Source organism: Prionailurus viverrinus, chromosome C1 (assembly GCF_022837055.1).
Source record: "Prionailurus viverrinus isolate Anna chromosome C1, UM_Priviv_1.0, whole genome shotgun sequence".
Lineage (NCBI taxonomy): Eukaryota > Metazoa > Chordata > Mammalia > Carnivora > Felidae > Prionailurus > Prionailurus viverrinus.
Window position 1 is genome coordinate 136,149,250 of NC_062568.1, and position 26,808 is coordinate 136,176,057.

Below are 26,808 nucleotides of genomic sequence, written 5' to 3' on the forward strand. Positions count from 1 at the left end.
AAGCCCAGCGATTAATTTTATGACTATTATTCTAAATTCACTTTCTGTTATATTATTTAAATCCTTTTTGATCAGCTCATTAGCTGTTGTTATTTCCTGGAGATTCTTCTGAGGGGAGTTCTTCCACTTGGTCATTTTGGATAGTCCCTGGTGTGGTGAGGACCTGCAGGGCACTTCCCCTGTGCTGTGGTGTATACCTGGAGTTGGTGGGCGGGGCCGCAGTCAGACCGGATGTCTGCCCCCAGCCCACCGCTGGGGCCACAGTCAGACTGGTGTGTGCCTTCTCTTCCCCTCTCCTAGGGGCGGGATTCACTGTGGGGTGGTGTGGCTCGTCTGGGCTACTTGCACCCTGCCAGGCTTGTGATGCTGGAGATCTGGCGTATTAGCTGGGGTGGGTAGGCAAGGTGCTCGGGGGCAGGAGGGGCAGGCTTAGATCGCTTCTCCTTAGGTGATCCACTTCAGGAGGGGCCCTGTGGCAGCGGGAGGGAGTCAGATCCGCTGCCGCTGCCGGAGGTTTGGCTCCGCAGAAGCGCAGAGTTGGGTGTTTGCGCGGAGCGAGCAAGTTCCCTGGCAGGAACCGGTTCCCTTTGGGATTTCGGCTGGGGGATGGGCGGGGGAAATGGCGCTGGCGAGCGCCTTTGTTCCCCACCAAACTGAGCTCTGTTGTCAGGGGGCTCAGCAGCTCTCCCTCCCTTTGTCCTCCAGCCTTCCCGCTTTCCGAGCAGAGCTGTTAATTTCTGACCTCCCAGACGCTAAGTCGCGCTTGCTGTCGGAACACAGTCCGCCCGGCCCCTCCGCTTTTGCAAGCCCGACTAGGGGGCTCTGCTTGGCCGGCGAGCCGCCCCTCCGCCCCGGCTCCCTCCCGCCAGTCCGTGGAGCGCGCACCGCCTCGCCGCCCTTCCTACCCTCTTCCGTGGGCCTCTCGTCTGCGTTTGGCTCCGGCGACTCTGTTCTGCTAATCCTCTGGCGGTTTTCTGGGTTATTTAGGCAGGTGTAGATGGAATCTAAGTGATCAGCAGGACGTGCGGTGAGCCCAGCGTCCTCCTAAGCCGCCATCTTGCCGCAACTCGAAACTCAGCAAATTATTATGCGCTGGTGTTCACAATTGTAAAAATTGAAAAAGAAAAAGCCACCACTTGTCTAGAGCTTAATGGTTAGGATGCAAAACTATGTCTTCCTTAGTAAAATATGTATTGCTGGGAAGAAAAATAGTGCTCCAGAAAAAATCCTTTGGAGCACGCTTATAATACGGATTCATTATTCCCTACAGTAACTATTTTGTAAATTTTGACTTGTATATCTGATATTATTAAAATTAGGGGCACTCTTTCGCTGCCCCTGTTGGACAGTTTGTTAAAGCCAGGACAGGGCAGGTCAGATTAATCAAGACCTGACTCCAGCCACACCTGTGGATTTGGGCACTCAAGGAATTGACTCAGCTGCTGGTGGGGGCAGGAAGGTTAGGTTGCCAGAGGACCCTTCTTGGAAGGCCCTCATGTTTCTAGCTGGCTAATTGTAAAGGGGTAGGAGAGACCTCCAAGAGTGAACTGCCGAGGCTCCCAACAAGTAAGAGTGCAGGATAGCCTTCCCTTTCTACCTGTAATACCACAAGGAGATTTAGCTGGAATGAGAGCAGAGACTCTAGTTCTGGTAGTGAAACTGGCAAGTGCAAAGAAGGGTCCATTCTGGGGAGGATACTGAAGCTCTGGGCAACTGACCAGAACAGAGAGGGAAAAGCAAACTAATCTTACTGAAAACCTGCATTGTACCAAGTACTATACCAGATACTTTGCATACATGATTCTATTAATCTGCTCCATAAATGCTATAAAGTATACGTTATTCTCATTTTAAAGATGAGGGAACTAGGGCTCAGAGTGATTTAGTTGGCCAAAGTGATATAGCTAGTAAAAAAAGAGCGGCTGAGATTCAAACCTAAATCTATCAGATGTCTGGGCCACATCCCTACCACTACAGTTCCTTCTCTGCACAAAGATCCAGTTATAAGATCTGGAAAACGTCATTTAGGTTACATAAGTATAAAAATGATTTAGCAAAAAGCCACAGACTGTGGAGATAGCATTGATAGTTCATCCTTCCTTCCTTTAATTTATCCTTCATTTTTTCAATCAACAAATATTTGATTGTGAAGAAAAATAGCCTAGTGTCTGGAGTCAAACAGCCTAGTTTCCTATCATGGCTCCACCGTTAACTTAGCTATGTGAACACAGATAAGTGACAGCTTCTTGGTTTTCTTATTTTTTTTTCTTTTTTTAAAATTTCCTTACCAATCTCTTTTTTAAATGTCTTTTAACATGTATTCATTTTTGAGAGAAAGAGACAGTGTGAGTGGGGGAGGGACAGAGAGAGAAGGAGAGGGGCAGAGAAAGAGGGAGACACAGGATCTGAAGAAGCCTTCAGGCTCCAAGCTGTCAGCACAGAGCCTGATGTGGGGCTCGAACTCATGGACTGAGAGATCATGACCTGAGCCGAAGTTGGATGCTTAACCAAGTGAGCCACCCAGGCACCCCTCTCGGTTTTCTTATCTTAAACTAAGAATAATAAGTGTGCTATACATATATCATAGATCGATATATGTAAGCCTTCTAAAGCAGTGCCTAAAACAAGCACTCAATATGTTTAACATGCTATTGTTATTCAAATGTTCCTTTAATGTCATCTGGCCAGTCCATTCCTTCTCCCACTGTCCTGCATAACTGTTTCATACCTTCTCCTTTCCTTAATTCTCTAGCACCTTTTCCTCATCCCTACTTTCAGCTGAAGGTCTTCCTTACTATTTAAATGAGAGAAATCAAAGCATCCAAAGGTGAACTTTCCACTGAGGCTCATGAGCACATCTACCCATCAATCATCATCTCTACCCACAGATTTTGTTTTCCTCCCAGTCTTGGTAGATTAACTGTGCATGCTCTTAAAGAAGGTCAACCCTGCAGATGGACACTAGATCTCATCTCTTCTTGTTTACTCAAGAACATAGTTCCAACAATTTTCTCCTGTCTCTCTTACAACATCAGTTTTCTCGTCTGTACTGGACCATTCCCATTAGGAAATAAATATGTCATTATTTCTCCCATCTTAAAATCTTTTGTTCCCTCTTTGCATTCTAGCTAACCATCCATTCTTCTACTCTCTTTTATAGTAAAACTAAAAAGGATTGTCTATAATTTCTGTTTCTAATACCTCTTCTCTAATTCTTTCTTACATTTACTATAAGGAGGCTGCCTTTTTCATTTCCACCATGCCAAAGAAATTGCTCTTGTCATGGTCATTGTTAAATCCAGCAATTTTCAATACCAATTTTACTTAACCATTTGTCACAGTTGACCCCTTTCTCCTCTTGGAAATACTTCTTACCCCATACCATGGTTTTCCTGTACCTCACTGGCCACTTTTTTTTTCTTCAATACCCAACCTTGTAGGAAAACCCCCAATACAGTCCTTAGACCTCTTTTCTTCTCTGGCTATATTCACTCCCTTGGTGATCTCATCAATTCATGGCTTTAGATATAATCCATATGCTGACAAATCCCAAATTTGTATCTCCAGCTTTAGCCTTTCCCCTGGACTCCAGCTGGTATAAGGAGCTTCCTATTTAATATTTCCACTAAAAGACATCTTAAATTTCACACTTCTAAAGCTGAACTAATTTCCCTCTGCAAACCTATACCACCCCTAGTCTTCCCCATCGCAGCTAATAACTCACACTTTTCATGTTGTGAAATATAAATACCTTGCTTGTTTCTTATATGCCTCACCTCACCCATCAGGATATCTTGTGGCCTGTACCTTCAAAATATATCCATATCCTCACCACCTCCCTAGTCTGAACCACCATCACCAATCACCTGGATTATTGCTATCACCTCCTAACAGATCTTCCTATTTATGCCTTGCCCCTTACAGTCCTTTTTCAACATAGCAGCCAGGGTAATCTTATTAAAATAGAAGTCAGAATTAAAGCTTAAGTCCTTCTGATGACTGACAATGGCCTAAGTCAGCCAGTTACCCTATTACCTATCTAAACCCCTTCTACTACTATTTTTCTAACTTACTTTTTCTGTCCCAGATACATTCTGTTTCAGACCTTCCTGTCCTCATATCTAGGCATGCTTCTGCTTCAGGGCTTTTGAACCAGATATATTCATAGTTCACTCTCTGTTTCCCCTCCTTCAAATCTTACTTAGCTCAACTGTTGTCTTCCCAATAAAGCCCACCTTGACATCCTCATTTAAAATTAGAATCACTGCTGATCTCTCTTAACCTGCTGGGTTTGTTTGTTTATTTTTCATGTCATTTGCTACCTTCTAACATATTACATATTATGTTTTTTTGTTTGTTTGTTTATAGCCTTTCTTCTCTCACTAGAATGTAAACTCCACAAGAGCATGGACTTTTGTCTGTTTTGTTTGCTGATGAATCCCTAGCACCTAGAACAATGTCTGGTACCTAATAAGCACTAATAAATCTAGTTAAATGTTGAAGTATCATTCACCCTGACATATAAAGCACCTTCTAGTTTGTGTCTCAGTGATAACATATCAGACTTCATTGAATGTTAGTAGCCATAATATGAACAGTACCAAAGGGTCTTCTATTTTTATTAAGATTCTTAGCCTTATTACTGTTAGGCTTGAACTAATTTATTTCAAGCTTTGGTCTTCTGGTTCAGGCTAATTTGTCTGAGAGGTGTTTACTTGAAATAAATGTTCAGCAGCTAACCCTGCTAACAAGTTTTCATTTGGGAGTCTTATGTATTACTGTGATTCATTTATTAACAGAATAAATAAGCCTGTTTGAGTTGTGCTTTTAAAGGTCATCTACACAATTCAGGTCCAAATATATTGAAACTGACTACACAGATATATTTGGCAGTTCTATAACAGCTCAACTCTATGATTCATTACTCCCTAGAATTCCTACACAGAAATATGTTCAATTTACATTCATGTTTAGTTTCAGAACATCCCTAATTCAGCAGCTGTGAGAAAGTTATAATGAAAAATTAATTCTGTAAATTATTTATTCCTGAATGGAAAATGTAAGCTTGAACTTGAAAGCATAGAATCAATAAAAATATATATATTTCATAAACCTTGCAATGCCATATTTCCACATTAGTTGTAGAATGACAAGCTGTTATGAGACAGTGCAAAGAATAGCTTAATGTTTTTGTGAGATGTCTCAGTTTCATAAGCAGCAGCAAACCTTCTAATCTACTTAGTGGCTTGAATGCTTTGATAGATCTATGATAGTCAATATACTTCAATATTTTTCCCTTTTAGTCAGTTGCAAATATTGAACAAGCATTTTCTTTTGAGGCTCTACTGGATGTTCTTTTTGTTATCTGCTTCATTCCTGACATTCTGACCTTGATGTTCTAAACTCTCAAAAGGAAACACACACATACACAAAGACTAAGGGAATGTAGAGGAAATCTGATGAAAGAAAAGTGGCTGTTTTCAAATCTAGCCTTTCCCCAATTGTCGTTGATACAGGAACTGATACAGTACTATATTCTCAAAACTCACCATGTATATAAATTCCTATTTTTAAATGATTGGATGTAAACAGTTTATTGCCTGAAGCCTGCTTCGGATTCTGTGTCTCCCTCTCTCTGTTCTCCCCCTGCTCGCACTCTGTCTCTCTCTCTCTCTCAAAAATAAATAAACATTACAAAATTTTTTTTAAATAAAAATAGCTGGTTGTTTGGCTTTAAAAGCTTTTTAAAAATAGGTTTGGCATGTATGTATATGGTTTAGATAAAGCAAAATATATTCAGTTCTTTATTCAGACATTAAGAAAGAATTTTTGCACTCCTACCACACTGGTTCTATTCATCCTCTGATTTAAATCTCTCCTGAGCTCTCAACTGTCAGTGATAATCCCTTGTGTTGTAGCTACTGTTGGTTTAATGTGATTATTGAGTGTGGCTGTAATTTAATGGTTAATTCCTCAAAGTTTAGACACTTCGACAGATTCTTGTTTTTAGGCAAGGGAAATTGCCCTCAGTTCTCAGTCGTAATATAAAAGCAACCTAGAGGAAAATTCAACACAGCAGCAAAAACTACGTCTTGAGAACATAAACATTCCTGAATTTAAGGCATTTTGAACTGGATAAAGAAATTCCTACCCTTCAAAGCATAATCAAGTTTTATCATATAAAAAGGGATTTAAAAAATACATAATATCTATCTCTGTCCCTGCACCAGATCAAGTGTATGTGCCAATTATAAATTTTGTGGTTACCACTTTTACCAGGTATGCACTGCTTTTTGAGGCAGCCAGAGCTCTTTTTTTTTAATTGAGGTATAATTGACAATGCAATATTATATTAATTTCAGGTTTACAACATAGTGATTCGACAATTATATACATTATGACATGCTCACCACAATAAGTATAATTATCATCTGTCACCATACAAAGCTATTATGATATTACTGACTATATTTCCTATTGCTGTACTTCCCATCCCCGTGACTTACTTATTTTATAACTAGGAGTCTGTACATCTTACTCTTCTTCACCTATTTCAACCATCCCCACAACCCTCTCCCCTCTGGTAACCACCAGTTTGAGTTTGTTCCCTGTATTTATGAGTTTCTGAGTCTGGCTTTTTGTTTGTTCATTTGTTTTTTTAGATTCCACATATAAGTGAAATCTTATGCTATTTATCTATTTCTGTCTGACTTATTTCACCTAGCTTAATATATTCTAGGTCCATCCATGTTATTGTGAATGGCAAGATTTCACTCTTTTTATGGCTGAGTAATATTCATATATATATGTGTGTGTGTGTATATATATATATATATATATATATATGATGGACATTTGTTTCTCTTGATGGACAATTAGGGTGCTTCCATATTTTGGCTATTATAAATAATACTGCAATAAACTTAGGGGTGCATGTATCTTTTTGAATTAGTGTTTTCATTTTCTTCTGGTAAATACCCACCATTAGAATTACTGAATCATGTGATTGTTATTTTAATCTTTTTGAGGAACCCCCATACTTTTTCCCATTGTGTCTGTACCAATTTACATTCCCACCAACAGGGGATATGGGTTTCCTTTTCTCCACATCCTTGCCAACATTTTCTATTTCTTGTCTTTTTGATACTAGCCATTCTGACTGGTGTGAGGGAATAACTCATTGTGGTTTTGATTTTCATTTCCCTGATGGCAAGTGCTACTGAACAGCATTTCATGTGTCTGTTAGCCGCCTGTACATCTTTTGTGGAAAAATGACTATTCAGCTCTTCTGCTCATTTTTTAATTAGTTTTTTTTTTTGGGGGGGGGGTTAAGTTGTATAGGTTCTTTATATATTTTGGATTTTTTTTTAACATTTATTTATTTTTGAGAGACAGAGCACAAGTGGGAAAGGGGCAGAGAGAGGCGGGGACACAGAATCCAAAGTAGGCTCCAGGCTCTGAGCTGTCAGCACAGAGCCCGAAGCGGGGCTCTAACTCACAGACTGCAAGATCATGACCTGAGCTGAAGTCAGACGCTTAACCGACCGAGCCACCCAGGTGACCCAATGTATATTTTGGATATTAACCCCTTGTCAGATATATCATTTGCGAATACCTTCTCCCATTCAGTAGGTTGCCTTTTTGTTTTGTTGGTAGTTTCTTTCACTGCACCAAATTTTTTTAGTTTAATGTAATCCCAATTGTTTATTTTTGCTTTTTTTCCCCTTGCCTTAGGAAACAGCCAGAGTTATATTAATTACCTCTTTATTTCTTCTTCCCTTTACCTCTACTATCTCTCTCGTACTACATCCATAGAGAGCTAGAAGGAAACAGTTGAGCAGGAAGGAGGGAGCAGGCTGCATGATGAGAAGTGTATTGTCCCAATATATAGCATTGTAGGGAGGAGCAGAGAGACGACCCAAGAGCAGTGAAAACTGAGAATTTTGTAGTTTTTTATGTACTCTGTCATTTCAAAATCTTCTAACAAAAAATTAGACAATAGTATAAGAACAGCCAGTACAGGGAAAGTTCAATAGGTCAATGATTAGTAGACATAGAAATTGAAATAAGATCTGACACATATACAAGTGGAAAGGGAACAGGACCAAAAGAAACATACAATTCTATCTGTTGATAAACACTTAAGTCTGAGGACTCTTACAGAAAAGTGAGTAAAAGAAGAGAAAAAATCAACATGGAACCTATGAAAAAATATTTCAGAACAAGGGAAAGGAAATGGCACCATAAAGACTGAAAGGAAAAGCATAAAAATGATCTACTGCATTATCCAAAAGAAAGCTTCCAGAGACTATTTGCATCCTTAATAGAGTACAAAAAGCCATGTGTGTTCTAAAAACTTGCATCCATAAAGTGTGAGAAGAAAGATATAAACAGGATGAAATGGAAACTCAAGAGAATGTTATGAATAAAATAAAGGACAGGGAATTATACAAAAATAACGCAACCACAGAATTAAAATCCCCAGTGGCAATGAAGAAAGACTTGACTCTGCAAGAATATTGAATAAATAATGAGGGTTACTTGAGACACTCCTGGTGAACAGATAAAGATAAGAGGTAGGTGGAACAGATAAAAGTAGGGAAACAGAAAAGACAATTGGTATTCATGAAGAAGAGACTAAAACAAGTGGAAGAAAATCAAATATATGATGGGAAGGACACTTTCCTGATGAGAATAGAAAGCCCATAGATGCAGACAGAAAGAAATAGCCATGTTTTTGGCAAAAATAAATGACAAAGACCTATATCTAGACAAGCCTGAGAATGTTTTTAAATTACAAGGCTCCAGAAAAAAATCTACAAAGATCTGTGAAGGAAATAAAAGATGTTTCCTAGAAAGCACAAGAAAACCATGTTCACTTCAGACTTCTGTGCTGCCACACTAAATTATAGGAGATAATTATTCCAAGCTATTTTCAACTAACTGAGAGGTAAGGACAGGCAATGAGCACTCAAATGGGTTAAATGAAGACATACATATAAAGACTTATTAATATAGTCACAAAAGCTAAACACAGATGTAATGCATTAATTTATGCACCTCTTCAGATCCTTTTGACCCTTTGTTTCCCTGGTTTCAGTATTTGCTCAGCTTCCCAGCCCAAGCAGCCCATTCAAAGGCTCTTGCCATTCCTACAATAATAACTCCTGATTCCTCCAACTGGATTTTGTCTTCTGACACCACCAACTGGATCAGCTTTCCCAGGCAGGAAGGCTAATTTTGGCATGGGCTCCATCATATATGCTACAGTGGGAGCTGTATTGGCCCAATGAGATCCATGGAGAGGGGCCCTGGCTTCTCCAGTAGCTGCCAATAGGTGCCCAGGTCACAGTCTGTAAGTATGTAGGAATTAACTCCTATGGTGCAATGAAGAGAAAATAGGGAAGAGCAAGCACATAAATTTTCACCCTTCTTCCCCCTTATTGTTCTAAGATTCAGAAGCACCATTAGCCTCTCCAAAGGTGTACTGTGTGACCAAGCAAGCAACTGTTTCTCATGAAGCTGAGCATAGCTTGCCTCCTTGTATTTGCTTCCCTCCTTCCCTTTTTACTTTACTTTCTTCCTCACTGTTGCTTCCCTAGGATTGAACCCTCTGATAAAACATGAGTTCCACAAGCTTTGCCTTAGGTTCTATTTTCTGGAGAACTGGGCTAAAACAAAAGTCAAAATTACTCTTAAAAGGGAAGACACATCATGTAAAAATTCAGAATGATAATCTGGATCCAAACACTCAAAACATCTAAACAATATCAGAGAGAGGAGTAAACAAAGGACATAAGGTAAGAGGAAAGTGGTGGAGAGAGAGGTGTGCTAATTTCTCATTTCCAATAGGGGAAACTCTAAAGATGTCATTACACATTGGATTCTTGTGGACTGGAGAAATATAAGGTAAAAAATGTTTTAGGGAAAATAGTGTTAACTGCATGGGGGAGTTAGAATACTAATTTTCTAAACATTAGAGAAAAGCAAATGAAATCTGATTTGTAGAAAAAAAGACACAAAAGAAGGAAGGTTAAAACATAAAAATCTAAAACAAAATGAGAAAATTAACAAATTTAATCTTATAAATGATGTTGAAGATATTTAAAGAAAAAAAGATATTTAAAGAAAAATAAAAAGTATACACCATGAAATAAAAAAGAGAATGGTAGAGGTCATAAAACAATTTTGGAAACTGGAAGCAAAAGAAGGAGTGACAATTAACCTAATAAATCCAAGAAAGGTAAAGCCTAGCTCAGCATTGGGGAGAGTCAGAAAGCAACTCAGAACTCCCAGAGGTTTAGAAATTTGTTTCAGAGTGTCTGGTGTATCAGAGGTGTGACTTAGAGGCAGAATTATTGAAAGCCTGTTTTTTTTTTTTTAAACGTTTATTTACTTTTGAGACAGAGAGAGACAGAGAGAGACAGAGCATGAATGGGGGAGGGTCAGAGAGAGAGAGGGAGACACATAATCTGAAACAGGCTCCAGGCTCTGAGCTGTCAGCACAGAGCCTGACGCGGGGCTCGAACTCACGAGTTGTGAGATAATGACCTGAGCCGAAGTCAGACGCTTAACCGACTGAGCCACCCAGGCGCCCCCTGAAAGCCTGTTTAAGAAGCATTCAGAATCCAAGATGCCCTACTCATAGCCAGGTGACTCCTCCTCCCTGACTTCAGCGAATCAGAGGTTCTTTCTCTGGAGAGGGTAGTCTGATAGTCTTTGACGGGGGACTACAGGTGCAACTGAAAGTGGATTTTTCTAAAAACGGGAGGATAAGGGAATACATACACACAGAAAGTGATACCCTCTTCCATAATGTACCATAATTGCTCTTAGAATGTTGGTATCAAGGTCATTTCTTCCAGGCAGGAGATAGGAAGATTTTTATTATATAAGGAATCTAAATAGATTAGATGAAAAGACCTCAAGATGCTGACAGTGGTGTTTCACAAAAAATGGACCCAATCAGATTATTCTGCCAAGAAGACTACCATCAACAAGCCCAACTCACTTGCATATAATTTCCAAAAAATATTTGAGTCCCTAAAATATGAGAAAAAAGCCAAAGAATGCCTCTAATTTCAGTCTCTAAAAATAGAGACTAAAACAAATAGAAAAAAGCAAATTGGGAGAAACTCACTGTGCAGAGAGTATGAAACTGTAAAAAAATAATTTATACCCTCAGATGAGGAAAATACTGCATCCAAGGAACAAGAAGAAAATACTATTAAGAAAAATTTCAATGAACAAAATAAAAAATAAAATAGCAATAATGAAAATTCAAAGCTGAATGGAAGGACTGGGAGACAAAGTTAAGGAAATTCCTCAAGAACTAAAGGACAAAGAGATTAATTTGAGGGAAAAGGTATTAGTGTTCCCATATCTAATAACAGGAGTTTCAAAAAGACAGAACAGAGAAAACAGAGGAGGACAAAATCATTGGATCAATAATCTAAGAAAATTTTCTACCATGGAAGGACATGAGTTTCCAAACTGAAAGCGCCTCCCACATGTGTAGGACAATGGATGAAAATATACCCATGTCAGGTACATGGTCATACTATTTTTTAATATCAAGGACAAAGAGAAAGTCCTAAAATTCTTCAGACTACTTACAAAAACAAAAACAAACAAAAAAACAAGAATCAGAATAGCATCAGACTTAACAACAACACTGGAAATAACATATTCAAAAATTGGAAATAAAATTATTCCCATTCAAGAATGTTATATTCAATTAAGCTATCTTCTAAGTGCATGGGTAGAATAAAGGTGTTTTCTGGCTTTCAAGTTCTTAAAAATTGTGCCTCTCACGGATCCCTTTGGAGGAAGTACTCCACCAAAACTAGAACATAAAGAGGAAGATGTGGGACATAGTTAATGGGGAGTTTAATGAGGAAAGAAGTGAAGGAATCCTCATGTTGAACATGAAGGGAGATCCAGGGAGACAGCTTTACAGAACTCCTAGAGAATAAACTATCCAGACTGGAGGAGGATAAGTTGAAATGAATGAGTCCTTTTTTAGTTAGTTCTGTGCTTTTAAACTCATTTGACTTGGTGTGCAAAAACTTTTAATAATATTAAAGACTCATCTATGTTTTACCTATTTATCTTTTTTTAATTTAAATCCAGTGTAGTTAATATATACTGTTATATTGCTTTTAGGTGTACAATATAGTGATTCAACAATTCTATACATTACTCAGTGCTCATCATGATAAGTGTACTCTAAATACCCTTCACCTATTTCACTCATTCTCCCCCTACCCACCTCTCCTCCTCCTGATGTCCTTGGTAGACATCAATTTGTTCTCTTTAGTTAAGAGCCTGCTTTTTGGTTGGTTTATCTCTTTTTTTTTTTGTACATTTATTTTGTTTCTTAAATTCCACACTTGAGTGAAATCATATGGTGTTTTTCTCTGACTGATTTATTTCATTTAGCATTATACCCTTTACTAGATCCATCCATGTTGCTGCAAACGGCAAGATTTCTTTTTTTTTATGGCTGAGTAATATTCCACTGTGTGTGTGTATAGTCACACACACACACACACACACACACACACACCATATCTTTTTCCATTCATCTATTGATCAATACTTGGACTGCTTCCATAACTCGGCTCTTGTAAATAATGCTGTAACAAACATAGGGGTCCATATATCTTTTCAAATTAGTGTTTTTGTTTTCTCTGGGTAAATACCCAGTAGTGAAATCACTGGATCATGTGATATTTCTATTTTTAAGTTTTTGAGGAACTTCTGTAATGTTTTCCGTAGTGGCTGCACCAGTTTGCATTCCCACCTACAGTGCATGAGAATTCCTTGTTCCCCACATCCGTGCCAACACGTGTTGCTGATGTTTTTTATTTTATTTTATCCATTCTGACAGGTATGGCGTGATATCTCATTGTGGTTTTGATTTGCATTTCCTTGATGATGAGTGCTGTTGAGCATCTTTTTATGTGTCTGTTGGTCATCTGTATGTCTTTGTAGAAATGTCTGTTCATGTCTTCTGCCTACTTTTAATTTGAATTGTTTTGGGTTTTTTTGGCATTGAGTTTTGTAAGTCTTTATATATTTTGTATACATATCAGACATGTCATTTTCAAATATCTTCTCCTATTAAATAGGTTGTCTTAGTTTTGTTGATTATTTCCTTTGCTGTGCAGAAGGTTTTTATTTTGATGTAGTTCCAATAGTTTATTTTTGCCTTTGTTTTCCTTGTATGTAACTGTTTTCATTTCTCTTGCTACTTTTAAAATTCTCTCTTTATAACCACTTTTAACCATTTTCATTACTACATATTGGTGTGGGCCTTCTTGGTTGATTTGGTTCAGGGTTCTTTGTGCCTCCTGGATCTGGATTTCTGGTTCCTCCCTCACATTTGGGAAGTTTTCAGCCATTATTTCTTCAAATAAATTTTCCACCCCTTTTTCTCTCTTTTCTTCTTCTGGGATCCCTATAATGAGAATGTTAGTATGCTTGATGGTGTTACTGAGTTCCCTAAGTCTCATTTCATTTATTATTATTATTATTATTATTATTTTCTCCTCTCTCCTTTTCAGCCTGATTGCTTTCATTACTCTGTCCTCCAGTTTACTGATCTGTTCTTGTGCTTCCTCTAGTCTATTTATTCCATCTAGTTTATTGTTTATTTCCTTTATTGAGTACTTCATCTCTGATTGGTTTGTTTTATGTTTTCTCTCTTTGCTAATGGTCTCACTGAAGTCTCCATCAGATATATTACTCATCTGTGTTTCATTTAGGTCTCTTGCTGTGATTTTGTCCTGTTCTTTCATTTGAGACATGTTCCTCTGTCTTCTCATTTTGTCTAATTCTCTGTGTCTGCTTATATGTGTTAGGAAAGCCAACTATGTCTCCTGTTCTTGAAGATACTGGGTTTATGAAGAAGAGGTCCTGTAGTGCTCTGCAGTGCAGTATCTCCTGTTCACCAGAATCTGCTGCTTCAGAGGTCTTCTGTGTGTGTTGCACGTGCCCTGCTGTTATTGCCATGCTGCTTGTGCCTTCAGTCCAGTCATCTGCCTTGGTTCTCTGTGCCTCTTGAGGGCAGGGTTTGGTTCCTGTGTTGTCATTGGGCCAGTCTGGGGCCATCTTGGGCTTGAGTTGAGTCAGACTAGGTATTTGCCTAGATGCAGTAGCATGGAACTTTAGGGTGATTTCCCTGTGTTGTCCCCTGTGAAACTTTTTTAGGTGGGCAGGGCCTGCAGTCAGACCTGAGGTCTACCCCCAGTACACTGCTGGGGCTGTAGTTGGACTGGTATATGTAGTTATCTTCCCCTCTCTCTGGGACAGGAGTCACTTTGGAGTGGTACTGGCCCCTGTTGGGACTGCTTATACACTGCCAGACCCATGACACCACTTTGGATGGTCTCTTGCCAAAGACATATTGAAGGGGGCAGGTCTGTAGGAGCACATGAACGCAGGGTGCACTGTGCCAGCAAGGTCCACAAGGGACCTGCCTCTGCTTGGGACTACTTCTCTGAGGCTGGCCAGGTTGGAGGGAGTAGACCTGCAGAAGTGCAAAGGGGTGCTGTTAGCAAGCTAGGTGGAGAGTGATGGCTCCGTGCTGGTTCCTGAAGGTGTTTTTGTATTTAGGCTGTGGGGCAGGGGAGGGAAATGGCACCTACTAGCTCTTTTGTTCTTGGGGAAAGTTCCCAAAGATCCCTGCCCCTCCACCACATGCTCAGTGATTAATAAATGAATCTTCCTGTATACCTCAAGTGTTTTGTTTTTTAAATTATATTTATTTTGAGAGAGAGATGCAGGAGGGGCAGAGAGGGAATGAGAGAGAGAGAGAGAAAGAGAGAGAGAGAGAGAGAGAATATCACAAGCAGGCTCTGCACTGTCAGCACAGAGCCCAGTGCATGGCTCAAACCCACGAACTGTGAGATCATGACCTGAGCTGAAACCACAAGTTGGACACTTAACCGACTGACACCCAGGAGCCCCTACATCAGGTTTTAACTACTGCTTCTATGCTGTATCTCCATGTGGCTCTTTGCTGTGTTATCTCTTTAAAGGTGGGGACTCCACCCTCCTAGCTCTCCCAGAGCCCAGCCTGCTGATTTTTCAAGTTCCAGGTGTTAAGCCCCACTGATTCTTAGGCCCTCTGTTTTTCAAAGCCAAATGTTATGGGAATTTGTCTTCTCCATGTGGGTTCTCCATGACTGGGGTGCCTGGTGTGGAGATCTAGTCTTCTCCCTTCTCCACACCTGCTATGTCCCTCCCTCCCACTTATAGTCCCACCGGACTGTTCAGCTCCTGATCGAGTCTCTGCCCTTCCTACCCTCTTTGATGTGGCCTCTTCTTTACATTTGGCTGTGGAGAGTTGGTTCTGCCAGTCTTTGGGTCATTTTCTGGGTAATTACACTGACATGGGTGTTATCTAGTTGTATCCATGGGACAAAGTGAGCTTAGGATCCTCCTACTCTGACATCTCCCCTGAAGTCCCTATCATCTGTCTTTTTTTTTTTAAAGTTTATTTATTTTAAGAGAAAGGGGGGGGGTGTGTAGTGTGCAGTGGTGGGACCATGGGAGATGGAGAGAGAGAGAATCCCGATCAAGCTCTGTGCTGAGATCATGACCTGAGCTGAAATCAAGAGTCAGACACTTAACTGACTGAACCACCCAGGTGTTCCCCTATCATCTTTTTTTTTTTTTTAATGTTGATTTGAGAGACAGGGAGAGAGAGAGAGAGCATAAGCAGCGGAGGGGCAGAGAGAGAACGAGAGAGGGGGAGACAGAGAATTCGAAGCAGGCTCCAAGCTGTCAGTGCAGAACCCGATACAGGGCTCAAAACCATGACTGTGAGATCACAAACTGAGCCAAAGTCAGACACCTAACTCACTGAGCCACCCAGGTGCCCCCTTATCATCTATCTTTTAAAGACACAAAATGAGATTCATCTTATGTGTCAATTATGTGTTAGTTACACATATGTGTACCTTATGTGTCAATTACAATAGCTACAATTATGATCAAAATTGTTAGGAAAAATAATTCCCACCATTTTAAGTTTTATTAAAAAATTTTAGTATACCAGTAATTAATATATTTTAATTTCATTTTTCTTAAGTAAACACTACATCCAATGTGGGGCTCAAACTCATGACCCCAAGATCAAGAGTTGCATTCTCTATGTACTGAGCCAGACAGGCACCCCAATACATTCCTAATGTAAAAAGCAGAAAAAATAGTATAACAAGAACACATTCCCAAATCCAGAGCTAACTACTACCAATATATTGGTATAGTTATCTTTAGTTATATATTCATATGTATGATAAATAGGATTAGGTCTGGCTGCATAGAAGAGAACATTCAGTTAATAGTAGTTGAAAATGCTAAGTCTAATATACAAAATCCTCTTCCCTCATGTAATAGCAGTCCAGGGTTGGTCTGTAGGTAGTCCAGGGTTGATACAGTGGTTTCATGAGGTATTTAGGGATGCAGATTCCTGGTAGCTTTCCACTCTGCTATCACCAGGGTGTGGCACTCACCCTTATGGCACATTTATGCTCCAGGCAGCTTGACAGGGAAGAAGAGAAGGAAAACCCAACCTCTTTAGATAAACTTTTAGAAAGTGCTACTCAACACTGTTATTTCTATTTCATTGGTCAGAACCTGGTCACAAGGTTATAATTAGCTGCAAGTAAGGCAGGGAAATGTAGTATTTATTCCGAGTAGCCAAGTTCCCAGCTATAAATTCAGGGTTCTACAAGGAAAGAAAAGGAGAATAGATACTAGGGTAGGATATTAGTAGTTGCACCAGTCAGGTTGTCCAGAGACACAGAACCAATTGGAGATACATAGTAAGAGATTTATTTTAAGGAATCAACCCACAGGATTGTGGGGGCTGCCAAGTCTGAAATTTGTAGATCAGGTTGGGAACTCAGACATGAGTTGATGCTTCAGTCTGGAGGCAGAATTTCTTCTTCTCCAGAAAACTTCAGTTTGTGCTTGTAAGGTCTTCAACTGATTGGATGCGGCCCAGTCACATTATCAAGGATAATCTCTTATACTTGGTCAAGTGATTATAGAGGATAAATACATTTACAAAATACCTCACAGCAACACCTAGGTTAGTGTTTGATTAAATTACTCAGTACTAGAGCCTAGCTGAACTGACACAAGAGACTATCATAGCAGTCTTTATCATAAATGGATTATACTATATATACATATATATACACACACACACACTAATATCTCCTTCATTTTACTGTGAGCATTTTGCAAATCAGATGTTCTTATAAAATATTTATTAGTGGTTTAATATCCCTATATACTGAAATAAAATAACTTATTTATTCCTTTATGGCAAGACTTTAAAAATATATACATACGAGTACGTGTATGTTTTCAACTATTTCTGATTATTCATTAAGTTTCTAAAAGTGAGATTACCAAGTCAATGATTATAAAGATTTTTATGGCTCATATTCCTATTGCCAAAGTGCTTTCCAGAAAGTCTGCACCAATTTACACTTACACCAACAATACATGAATGTAATGCCGATGTCACTGTACTCTAGATATCATAGGTTTCATAATTTTGTTTATCAATTAGGCAGATGAACATGTTTTGTTTTGTACCTCTTTACTACTATATAAAACACTTTATCATTCACTGTATTTTTATTGATCCTTTCTATTTTCTTTAATTAATTTTGTTTGTACCTTTTGCCTAGTTTTCTGCTAGGCATTCTTCTGATTGATATATAAGGTATTTATATATTAAGAATATAAATCTTGGTCAAATTTCCTGCAAATATGACTCCTAATTGCTTCTCTAGTTTTCTATTATGAAATATTTGGAATAGAAATTATGTAAAGGAAGAAACTATATATACTTCAACTTTTCATTTAGGGTAAACAGTTGATCAAAATGAATAAAGATATAATATTATTGGTGATTAAAATAAAGGGAACTGAAACATGAAAATGAGATTATTTTCACATACAAATGAAGCATCACTCCCACAGATGACTCAGGTAACTAGTCAGTCACATCTTTACAAAAATGTACTTGGTAAAACTGACATTTTTTTCCCTGAGAATTCTTACACATGTAATATTTTTCATTTAGTAGTATTACTAATTTTAGAACCTACTGACTGAATTGTTGTTTCTAAGATGTCACGTCAACATTATGTTCAAGTAAGTTTTGAAATGATCAGTAATTTTTAAGCAACAATTTATGGAAGATGAAACTAACCAATGAACTTATGATTTTTTCCTGCTTCTAAATAAATTTAAAAATTTAAAAGGCAAATAAGGGTGTTATATCTCTGATGGTAATAATAGCTGCTTGACAATGACATGGTACAAATAAATCTGTGTGGTAATATAAATTGACTCAGGTATTTGTGCTACATATGACAGCCCAAAATATTTTCATTTCCTCCTTAGTAATTTTTAGATTTTCTTATCTCATTGACTATGAAAAGCACAATCATCCCACACTCTGTTCTTGAATTGAATTTAATGTAATCTTCCCAGAATTCTAGCTTGATTTTCACAATTAAGTTGAAATTGAATTCCAGTCAGTTATCTGATTTGATCAATAATTTAAACTTGTATAGTATAGTAATACTTGGAATTATTTTTCTACTTTCATGTATTTCAACTAGTTAATTGAATCCAATTAGTTCCAATAATTTTTTAAGCATCTAATTTGTTTTCATTTGTAATTTGTAATTAAAACGGGTTAGTGGATATTCACTTATTTTACTTATAATATTCTAACTTATTAAATATGTTACTGAACCTATTTATATTTTCAAAAACCTTTTATGGTTTTCTAGTGCTTTCATTTATTTGTTTATTTTTGAGAGAGAGAGAGTGAGTGAGTTCAGGAGAAGGGCAGAGGGAGAAGGAGAGAGAATGTTAAGCAAGCTTTACACCCAGCACAGAGCCCAACGTGGGCTTGATCACATGACCATGAGATCGTGACCTGAGCTGAAATCAAGAATCAGACGCTTAACCTAATGAACCATCCAGGTGGCTCTCTATGCTTCTTAATCATGAGTCTGGTTAAACATCTTTTTTTTTTTTTTTAAGTTTATTCATTTATTTTTGAGATAAAAGCACATGCATGCACAAGCAGGGGAGGGGCTGAGAGAGAGAGGGAGAGAATCTGAAGCAGGCTCTCCACTGTTAGCACAGAGCCTGATGTGAGGCTCAAACCCACAAACTGTGAGTGAGATCATGACCCTCAGATCATGAGGCCAAAGTCAGAGGCTTAACCAACTGAGCCGCCCAGGTGCCCAAACATCTTTTCATTGTTTACCAGCTGTTTGCATTTTAATTTTTCTTAAAATGAAAAAATTTCCCCCCACTTTTATGTTTTGCTTTTCATTCTGTCTGTAGTATTTTGGGCATATATTAGTTCTAAATTTTATTTATTTATTTTTTAATGTGTATTTATTTTTGAGAGAGCAAGCAGGAGAGGGTCAGAGAGAGGGGGAGACACAGAATCTGAAGCAGGCCCCAGGCTCTGAGCTGTAAGCACAGAGCCTGACATGGGACTCGAACTCACAAACTGTGAGATCATGACCTGAGCCGAAGTTGGACGCTTAACCGACTGAGCCACTCAGGCGCCCCTAGTTCTAAATTTTAAATAGCCAAATTATCAATCTTAAATTTTTCCAGAATTTCGTATTTTTGAGGTTCATGTGCTTTCTTATTTCAAGATTATATTAAGGGTGCCTCAGTGGCTCAGTCAGTTAAGCATCTGACTCTTGATTTAGGTTCAGGTCATGATCCCAGGGTCATGGGATTGAGCCCCATGTCAGGTTCCAAGATGAGTGGAGCCTGCTTAAGATTCTCTCTCCCTCTGTTCCTCTCCCCTGCTTACATGCTCTCTCTTAAAAAAAAAAAAAAAAGTTGTTATTTAAAAAAGAAAAGATTATATGAAAACCCTATGTATGTTTTCTTATAGTACTCTTGGTTTCATTGTTTCAAATTATTGGTACCTATGGAGACAATGATATTATTTTTCTATATTTAATCTATTAATATGGATGTACTATATGAATAGGTTTCCCAACATTAAATCATCTTGCATTACTTAAATAAATTTCCACATATTCTATATTTCTGAACCTTTTAGGAATTTTGCATTCATTATTATAAGTGATATCATTCCATAATTTTCTGATTTATGCTATCTTTAGTCAGCTTTTGGTGATCACACTATGGCAGCTTCTTTAATTGCATCTGAGGGCTTTTCTTTTTTCTCCATATTCCAAAATGAAAGATTCTGAATGTTTCTTCAGTTTCTTCCAAGGCATATATTTTCTCTTTTTAAGCCTATTTTTGTAATTTAGATTTCTCTAGAAGTCGTCCATTTCATCCAGGTTTTCAACTCTTTTGTATGTAGTTGTACAAAACAGTGCTTTATCATTTTATGTCATTTCATCTCTAATATTGTGTATTTATGCTTTTCTCTCCATTAAGCTAGTGTGTGTTTTTAAAGAATCAGCTCTTAGACTTGTCAGTTTCAACTCTTTCTCTGATTTCTTTTTAAGTTTATTTTGAGAGAAGAGAGCGTGCATGTGTGAGCTGGGGAGGGGCAGAGAGAGAGAGGGAGAGAGAAATCCCAAGAGGCTCAGCTCTGTTGGCATGGAGCCTCACAAACCGTGAGATCATGCCTGCACCAAAATCAAGAGTCAGGCACTTAACCGACTGAACTACCCAGGCACCCCTCTCTGATTTCTAATTAAGTTCCACTATTGTTTGTATTAATTCCTTTCTTTTGGATTCTATTTGAAATTGTTTTTCTAACTTCTTAAACTTGAGTATTGTTCTTTATAATTCACTCTAAATCAGAAACTATAAGAAAGTACTTTATTTACCTTCTTGACTTTAAAGTAGATTATGCATGTTTTGAGAGTTGCATGGGTCTAAGTAAAAGGATAATTTTGTAAGGATGTTAGGGATCTTCTTTCCTAAACACGTAATAGTTTAAATGTAGATATAAATTCAGGGTGTGTGGGTGGCTCAGTCGGTTGAGCATCTGATTTCAACTCAGGTCATGATCTCACACTTCGTGGGTTTGAGCCCCTTGTCGGCTCTGTGCTGACAGCTCGGAGCCTGCTTAAGATTCTGTGTCTCCCTCTCTGCCTCTTCCCGTTTGTGTTCTCTCTCAAAAATAAGTAAGTAAACATTCAAAAAATGTAGGGGGGCGCCTGGGTGGCGCAGTCGGTTAAGCGTCCCACTTCAGCCAGGTCACAATCTCGCGGTCCGTGAGTTCCAGCCCCGTGTCAGACTCTGGGCTGATGGCTCAGAGCCTGGAGCCTGTTTCCGATTCTATGTCTCCCTCTCTCTCTGCCTCTCCCCCGTTCATGCTCTGTCTCTCTCTGTCCCAAAAAATAAATAAACGTTGAAAAAAAAATTAAAAAAAAAAAGTAGGTATATTTCTATTTCAATTTTTTACATAATTCTCTTGCCAGGCTAAAATTGAGCTTAAATGGGAAGAAAAGGGATAAACTTCAGTACATTTTATATGAAAACTCTTTTAGGGAAAAATATGTCATTGTGTGAAGGTATTTTTCTTAGTATTTTGCTGATTTGGAAATTACTTAATTGGTTGGGATATATAAATATATATACACATACACACACACACACACACACACACATATATATATATATATATATATATATATGTAGAATCAGAATTGAATTGAAATTCTCAGAATTAAAATTCTTATGCTAATGTTGGCTAAATTTGGAAGTGGTTAAGGAACCACTCTATGAAAAATGGATCATGGACACTAAAAGTAACTCATGCCTTATTAACATGATAGAAATGTATACTTCTCATATCTAACTAAGCCAGATTCAAAGTACTCTTGGTATAAGAATTTACAATAAATTCTTGGTGGCTCAGTCGGGTAAGCGTCCAACTTCAACTCAGGTCATGATCTCGCAGTTCGTGGGTTTGAGCCCTGCATCGGGCTCTGTGCTGACAGCTCGGAGCCTGGAGCCTGCTTTGGATTCTCTGTCTCCCCTCTCTCTGTGCCCGTCCCCTGCTCTCTCTCTCTCTTTCTCTCTAAAAAATAAACATTAAAAAAATTAAAAAAAATAATTTACAATATGAAAATAATATAAATATCACTGGAGAAGAGTGTATAAGTAATTCTAATCTAGCAATAGATCATTAAACTAAGCCAAACCAAGTTCCCACTTCCACCTGCCCAAATCCCCCCCAAACTAGCAGAAGATGGGGTAGGAGTAGAAAGGTCATAGTTTGTTGGGTTTCTGAATTTTCAAAGACATTATATTGTGTCTCAGTTGTATCTCAAATGCAACATGTCAAAATTGAACATTTTGTGCGTATGTGTGTGTGTTTATTTGAGACAGAGACAGAACCTGAACAGGGGAGAGGCAGAGAGGGAGACAGAATCTAAAGCCAGCTCCAGGCTCTGAGCTGTCAGCACAGAGCCTGACGTGGGGCTTGAACTCACAAACAATGAGATCAAGACCTGAGCCAAAGTCAGATGCTTAACTGACTGGGCCACCCAGGTGCCCCTGACATTATCTTTTTTCTAATCAGGAACCATCAGCCTTCCATTATTTTACTTGTTAGAATTATGGAATATGGGGAGGGAATCAGTTTTATCCCTTTTCCCAAGTCTTTACTCTCACTTGGCAACCACATTTTGTTCATTCTGCCTCCAGTTATCTCTCAAATCCATCCTCTCATTTCTATCCTTGCTATTACTTCCTAAGCTTGGGCCTCATTTTTTTTCTTTAATTGTTCCAATGACCCCCTTACAGGTCTTCCTTTCTCCAGTCTCTTCTTGTCCCAAAATATTTTCACACTATACAGCTAAAGTAATCTTAATAAAGGTCCTATAATGTATTTGCCTTTTAAACAAAATTTAAATATTTTTGCCTAACTGGCTTGCTTATAGTCCTTAGCATGGCTTACAGGGTTCTTCGTGTTTTGGCTTGCCTGTACTTTTCCAGCTTTATTTTCCACTGCTGTACCACATGAATTCAGTGCTTCAGTTATATTAAATACCCGAGGTTCTTTGAAGTGCCCTGTGTCAGCACCCTTTGTGCTTGATCCCACTGCCTCCTGCCTCTTCCTTGATGGTCCTAATTCATTATTCCCAGCTTCTTAGTTTCAAAGTGCTTAAGTTACTTCTATCTTAAAAACAAACTACCACTGTCTTCATTTTAGTCAGCTTCCTTGAAAGAATAAGTTTTACTTCTTTACCTTCTGCTCACATTTCTGCCCTTCCTACTACTCTAAAAAACACCAACGGACAAAAGCTACCAGTAAAATCATAATGTCCAAATATAATGAACTAGTCTAGGTGTGCACCTTGACATTGCAAACAGCAACACTGTTAACTATTACTTACCCCAAAACAAACAAACAAACCTACTTATTTTTCTGTGCTTTGTAGAACACATGGAAAATATATGAGTTAAAAGGTAAAAATAATCAGTATCACTTAACCATAACCACCATTAAAATTTTTACTTATTTCCTTCCAGTCCCTTTTTCCATATACCTATAAGTATGGAAAACTGGGATATTATAAATATATATCCTGGGTTTTTTCTTTTGAGCATCTTCCCTTGGCATTAAACAGATGTTTTGCAAACAATTGTAATCATTGCATAATGTGTTATAGATGTACCATAATTTATTTAGCCTTCCACTACTGTTAACATTTAGCTAGTTTTCAATTTTCACTACTGTATCTAGGTCTCAGATTCTTATTCTTTAAAAAAAATTTTTTTTATGTTTATTTAGTTTTTGAGAGAGAGCACAAGTGGTGGAGGGGCAGAGAGAGGAGACACAGAATCAGAAGCAGGCTCCAGGCTCTGAGCTGTCAGCACAGAGCCCAACGCGGGGCTTGAACTCACAGACCAGGAGATCATGACCTGAGCCGAAGTTGGAGGCTCAACCAACTGAGCCACCCAGGCGCCCCTCAGGTTCTTATTCTTAATGGGAGAGCCCTAAAAGGGAAAGGACTAGGTTCAGATAGGAAGTTATAAACATTCATGATATAGATCGCCTAATTACTTACAGGAAAGGTAATTTATATTCCTGTAGCAACATATGATTATCCCAAATTTATCATTCTCTTGCTAACACTGAATTTTTTAAAAAATCCTTTCAGTTTGATCAGTAAAAATAGAATGACTTGCCTTGATTTGCCCTTCTCTGGTTAGTAGTGAGATTATACATTCACCACTCTCTCCTCTTCATCTTAGCCTCCTAATTCTTTTACTTCAGAATATTCCTTTTCAGTCTCCTTCTCAGGCTTTTCTTTTTCCTATTCCACAGTGTTTTGTCCTCAGCCCTTTGAATGTCCCACAGGCAGATCAAACTCAGTATGTCCAAAATTAAACTCATCCTAAGATTACTTCAGTTTTTGGCTAATGACATCATCAACTAACTACCCAGGCACCCCAGTCAGAGACCTGAGTCTTTTAAGATGACTCCCTCCTCTCATCCCCATGTCAGTCACTAAGTTTTTCCAACCCACATCTTAAATCTCTCAAATATGTCCACACCTCTCTATCTCCACAGCCATTGCTCTTGTTCAAGCCTTGGTTACTGTAATACTCATCACTGGTCTTCCTGCCTTGTCACCTGCTCCCTTCCATTCTACATACTGCTTCCAGAGTGATCTTTCTAAAGTGCAAATCTGATTGTGTTACTCCCTGGACTCTACATCCCCATCCAACTTTATCCCGTGTCCTTACCATCTGTTCCCTTCTCTACAGCCATATGGAACAACCAGAATTTCCCATTGCCTCTCAACTCTTTCTGCCAAGAGTATGCCTCTTCTTTTGCCTTGTGAACTCCCACTAATCCTAAAATAGTACAGGAGCCTATCCAATTATCTTCCCATTATTTCCCTTTCCTTTATGCACTGACTACACTTTATACAGAACCTTATTATGACATTTAACATTACAATTTCATAATTTTTGTTCAATCTCTCCCTCACTAAACTGAGATGCTCTAGGACAGATACTATGCTATTCATCTTTTTATCCTCAGCACTAGCATAGTTCTCGGAATATCGTAGGCCCTCAAATATTTGTGGAATAAATGCTATTTTTGATAGCAATTATAAAATTCCTTTCCATCTTCTTCCACCATCTTAATTATCTACCAAGTTCTATAGCCACAATCTGTAATGTCTTTGTTACCAAATCCTCCTCCGTTCCTCATTTCTAAGGTTGACAAAACTATTTTAATTGCAACCTGGGATTTGGGCACTTCTCCAAACCAGGCCGTCTTCACTAGTGCTGACAGTTATCTTCCTGAAACACACCTGGCTTTGTTGCCTAACTCCTTAAAAAACGTTGATAACTACCCATTGTGATTGTAGGTGGTTATTTCCTCAAAACATGGAAAGCTTTTCTATTTAGAGTCAAAAATAAATAAAACGGGGTGCCTGGGTGGCTCAGTGGTTAAGCATCTGACTCTTGATTTCAGTTCAGGTCATGATTTCACTCTTCATGCGTTAGAGCCCCACATCTGGATCCAAGCTGACAGTGCTGAGCCTGGTTGGGATTCTCTCTTTCTCTGTCTCTCTCTCTCAAATAAACTTGAAGGAAAAAAAAAAAAAGAAATCGTTGTTATAAAAATAAGTAAATAAAGGAATGCACCATGGAAGGAGACATAATGTCTACTAAATCCAGGGTTTGGACTAATCAAACACAATAGCATAGTTTTTTTAATAACTTTAAGAATCTAACTCCAGCTCAGCCTTTCCTATCACTCTTCCTCCCCATCCTCAACACACATCATGGTCACCATTCCTTAATGCACTGTTGTGTTCAGAATGCCCTATCACCAAGCAAATTCTTACTCATCCTTGAAAGCCAGCATCTGGTTACTTGATTGCTCCAAGAGATGGTATAAAGGGGCTTTAAATTGTTTACATAATCTTTACCAGTCCTCCAAAGCAAGCCAAATCAAAATAAAAATAAGATTTTCTTTTTTTTGGCATGGACAATTGGGACTTTTTGCAATTTCCAACTATGTACAAAGGCATCCTTTAAGAACATACCTATTTTTATCAATATATAACATACAATCTAAGTACAAGCGAAGTACTTTCTATACAAGTGCAGCTTCAAGCTAAGTCCCCTGGCCTACACTTCCAACTAGATTGCAGTCACTAAGCCCTTTATAGAAATTCTGAAGGAGTCACGGAATATTAGTTGCTCTAAGAAGCTTTCTCTAATCTCTTCCTCACAAGCTGTTGTGTTCATGGCTTCTCCCTCTAGGCTCACACAACTCTGACCATATACAACTGTTATTGTATGTATATAATGTATGTATGTATATATATATATGTATATGTATGTATATAATGTATACAATATGTATGTATGTATACAATACAATGTATGTATATAATGTATATAATGTATGTATATATGTAATAATGTATGTATATAATGTATGTATGTATATAACAATAGTATAGTGTATTATTTCTCTTTTAGTTTCTTCCATTAGGGTAGTTAATCCAGAGTAAGGACTCTATATCAGTTTCTTCATGTGAAAAATAAAGATGATAAGACAAATCTCATAGAACTGCTGTGAGAATTAAATGTGTTAGTGCATATTTAAAACACTTAGCATGATATCTAACATATAATAGGAGCTAAATAAATGTTAGCATCATTTTTCGCTTTGTGTTTGTTAAATCATGAAGTACTAGCCCGAAGAGTCCCACAGTAAACAGACTGGTAGAGATATCATACACAAAAGAGCATGATAAGAAAACACAC

General features: G+C 38.2%; 2 protein-coding genes across 2 annotated transcripts in view; both read right to left on the reverse strand.

Annotated features, from left to right (window-relative positions):
• CC1H1orf146 (chromosome C1 C1orf146 homolog) overlaps positions 1–26,808 on the reverse strand; it is a 95,374-nt gene that overhangs the window by 64,361 nt on the left and 4,205 nt on the right. The gene's annotated exons all lie outside the window — the stretch shown is intronic.
• BTBD8 (BTB domain containing 8) overlaps positions 11,583–26,808 on the reverse strand; it is a 122,592-nt gene continuing 107,366 nt past the window's right edge. Inside the window, exon 19 of the transcript XR_007154974.1 lies at positions 11,583–11,593. The gene's annotated coding sequence lies outside the window, so the exon portion shown is untranslated. The remainder of the gene's footprint in view (positions 11,594–26,808) is intronic.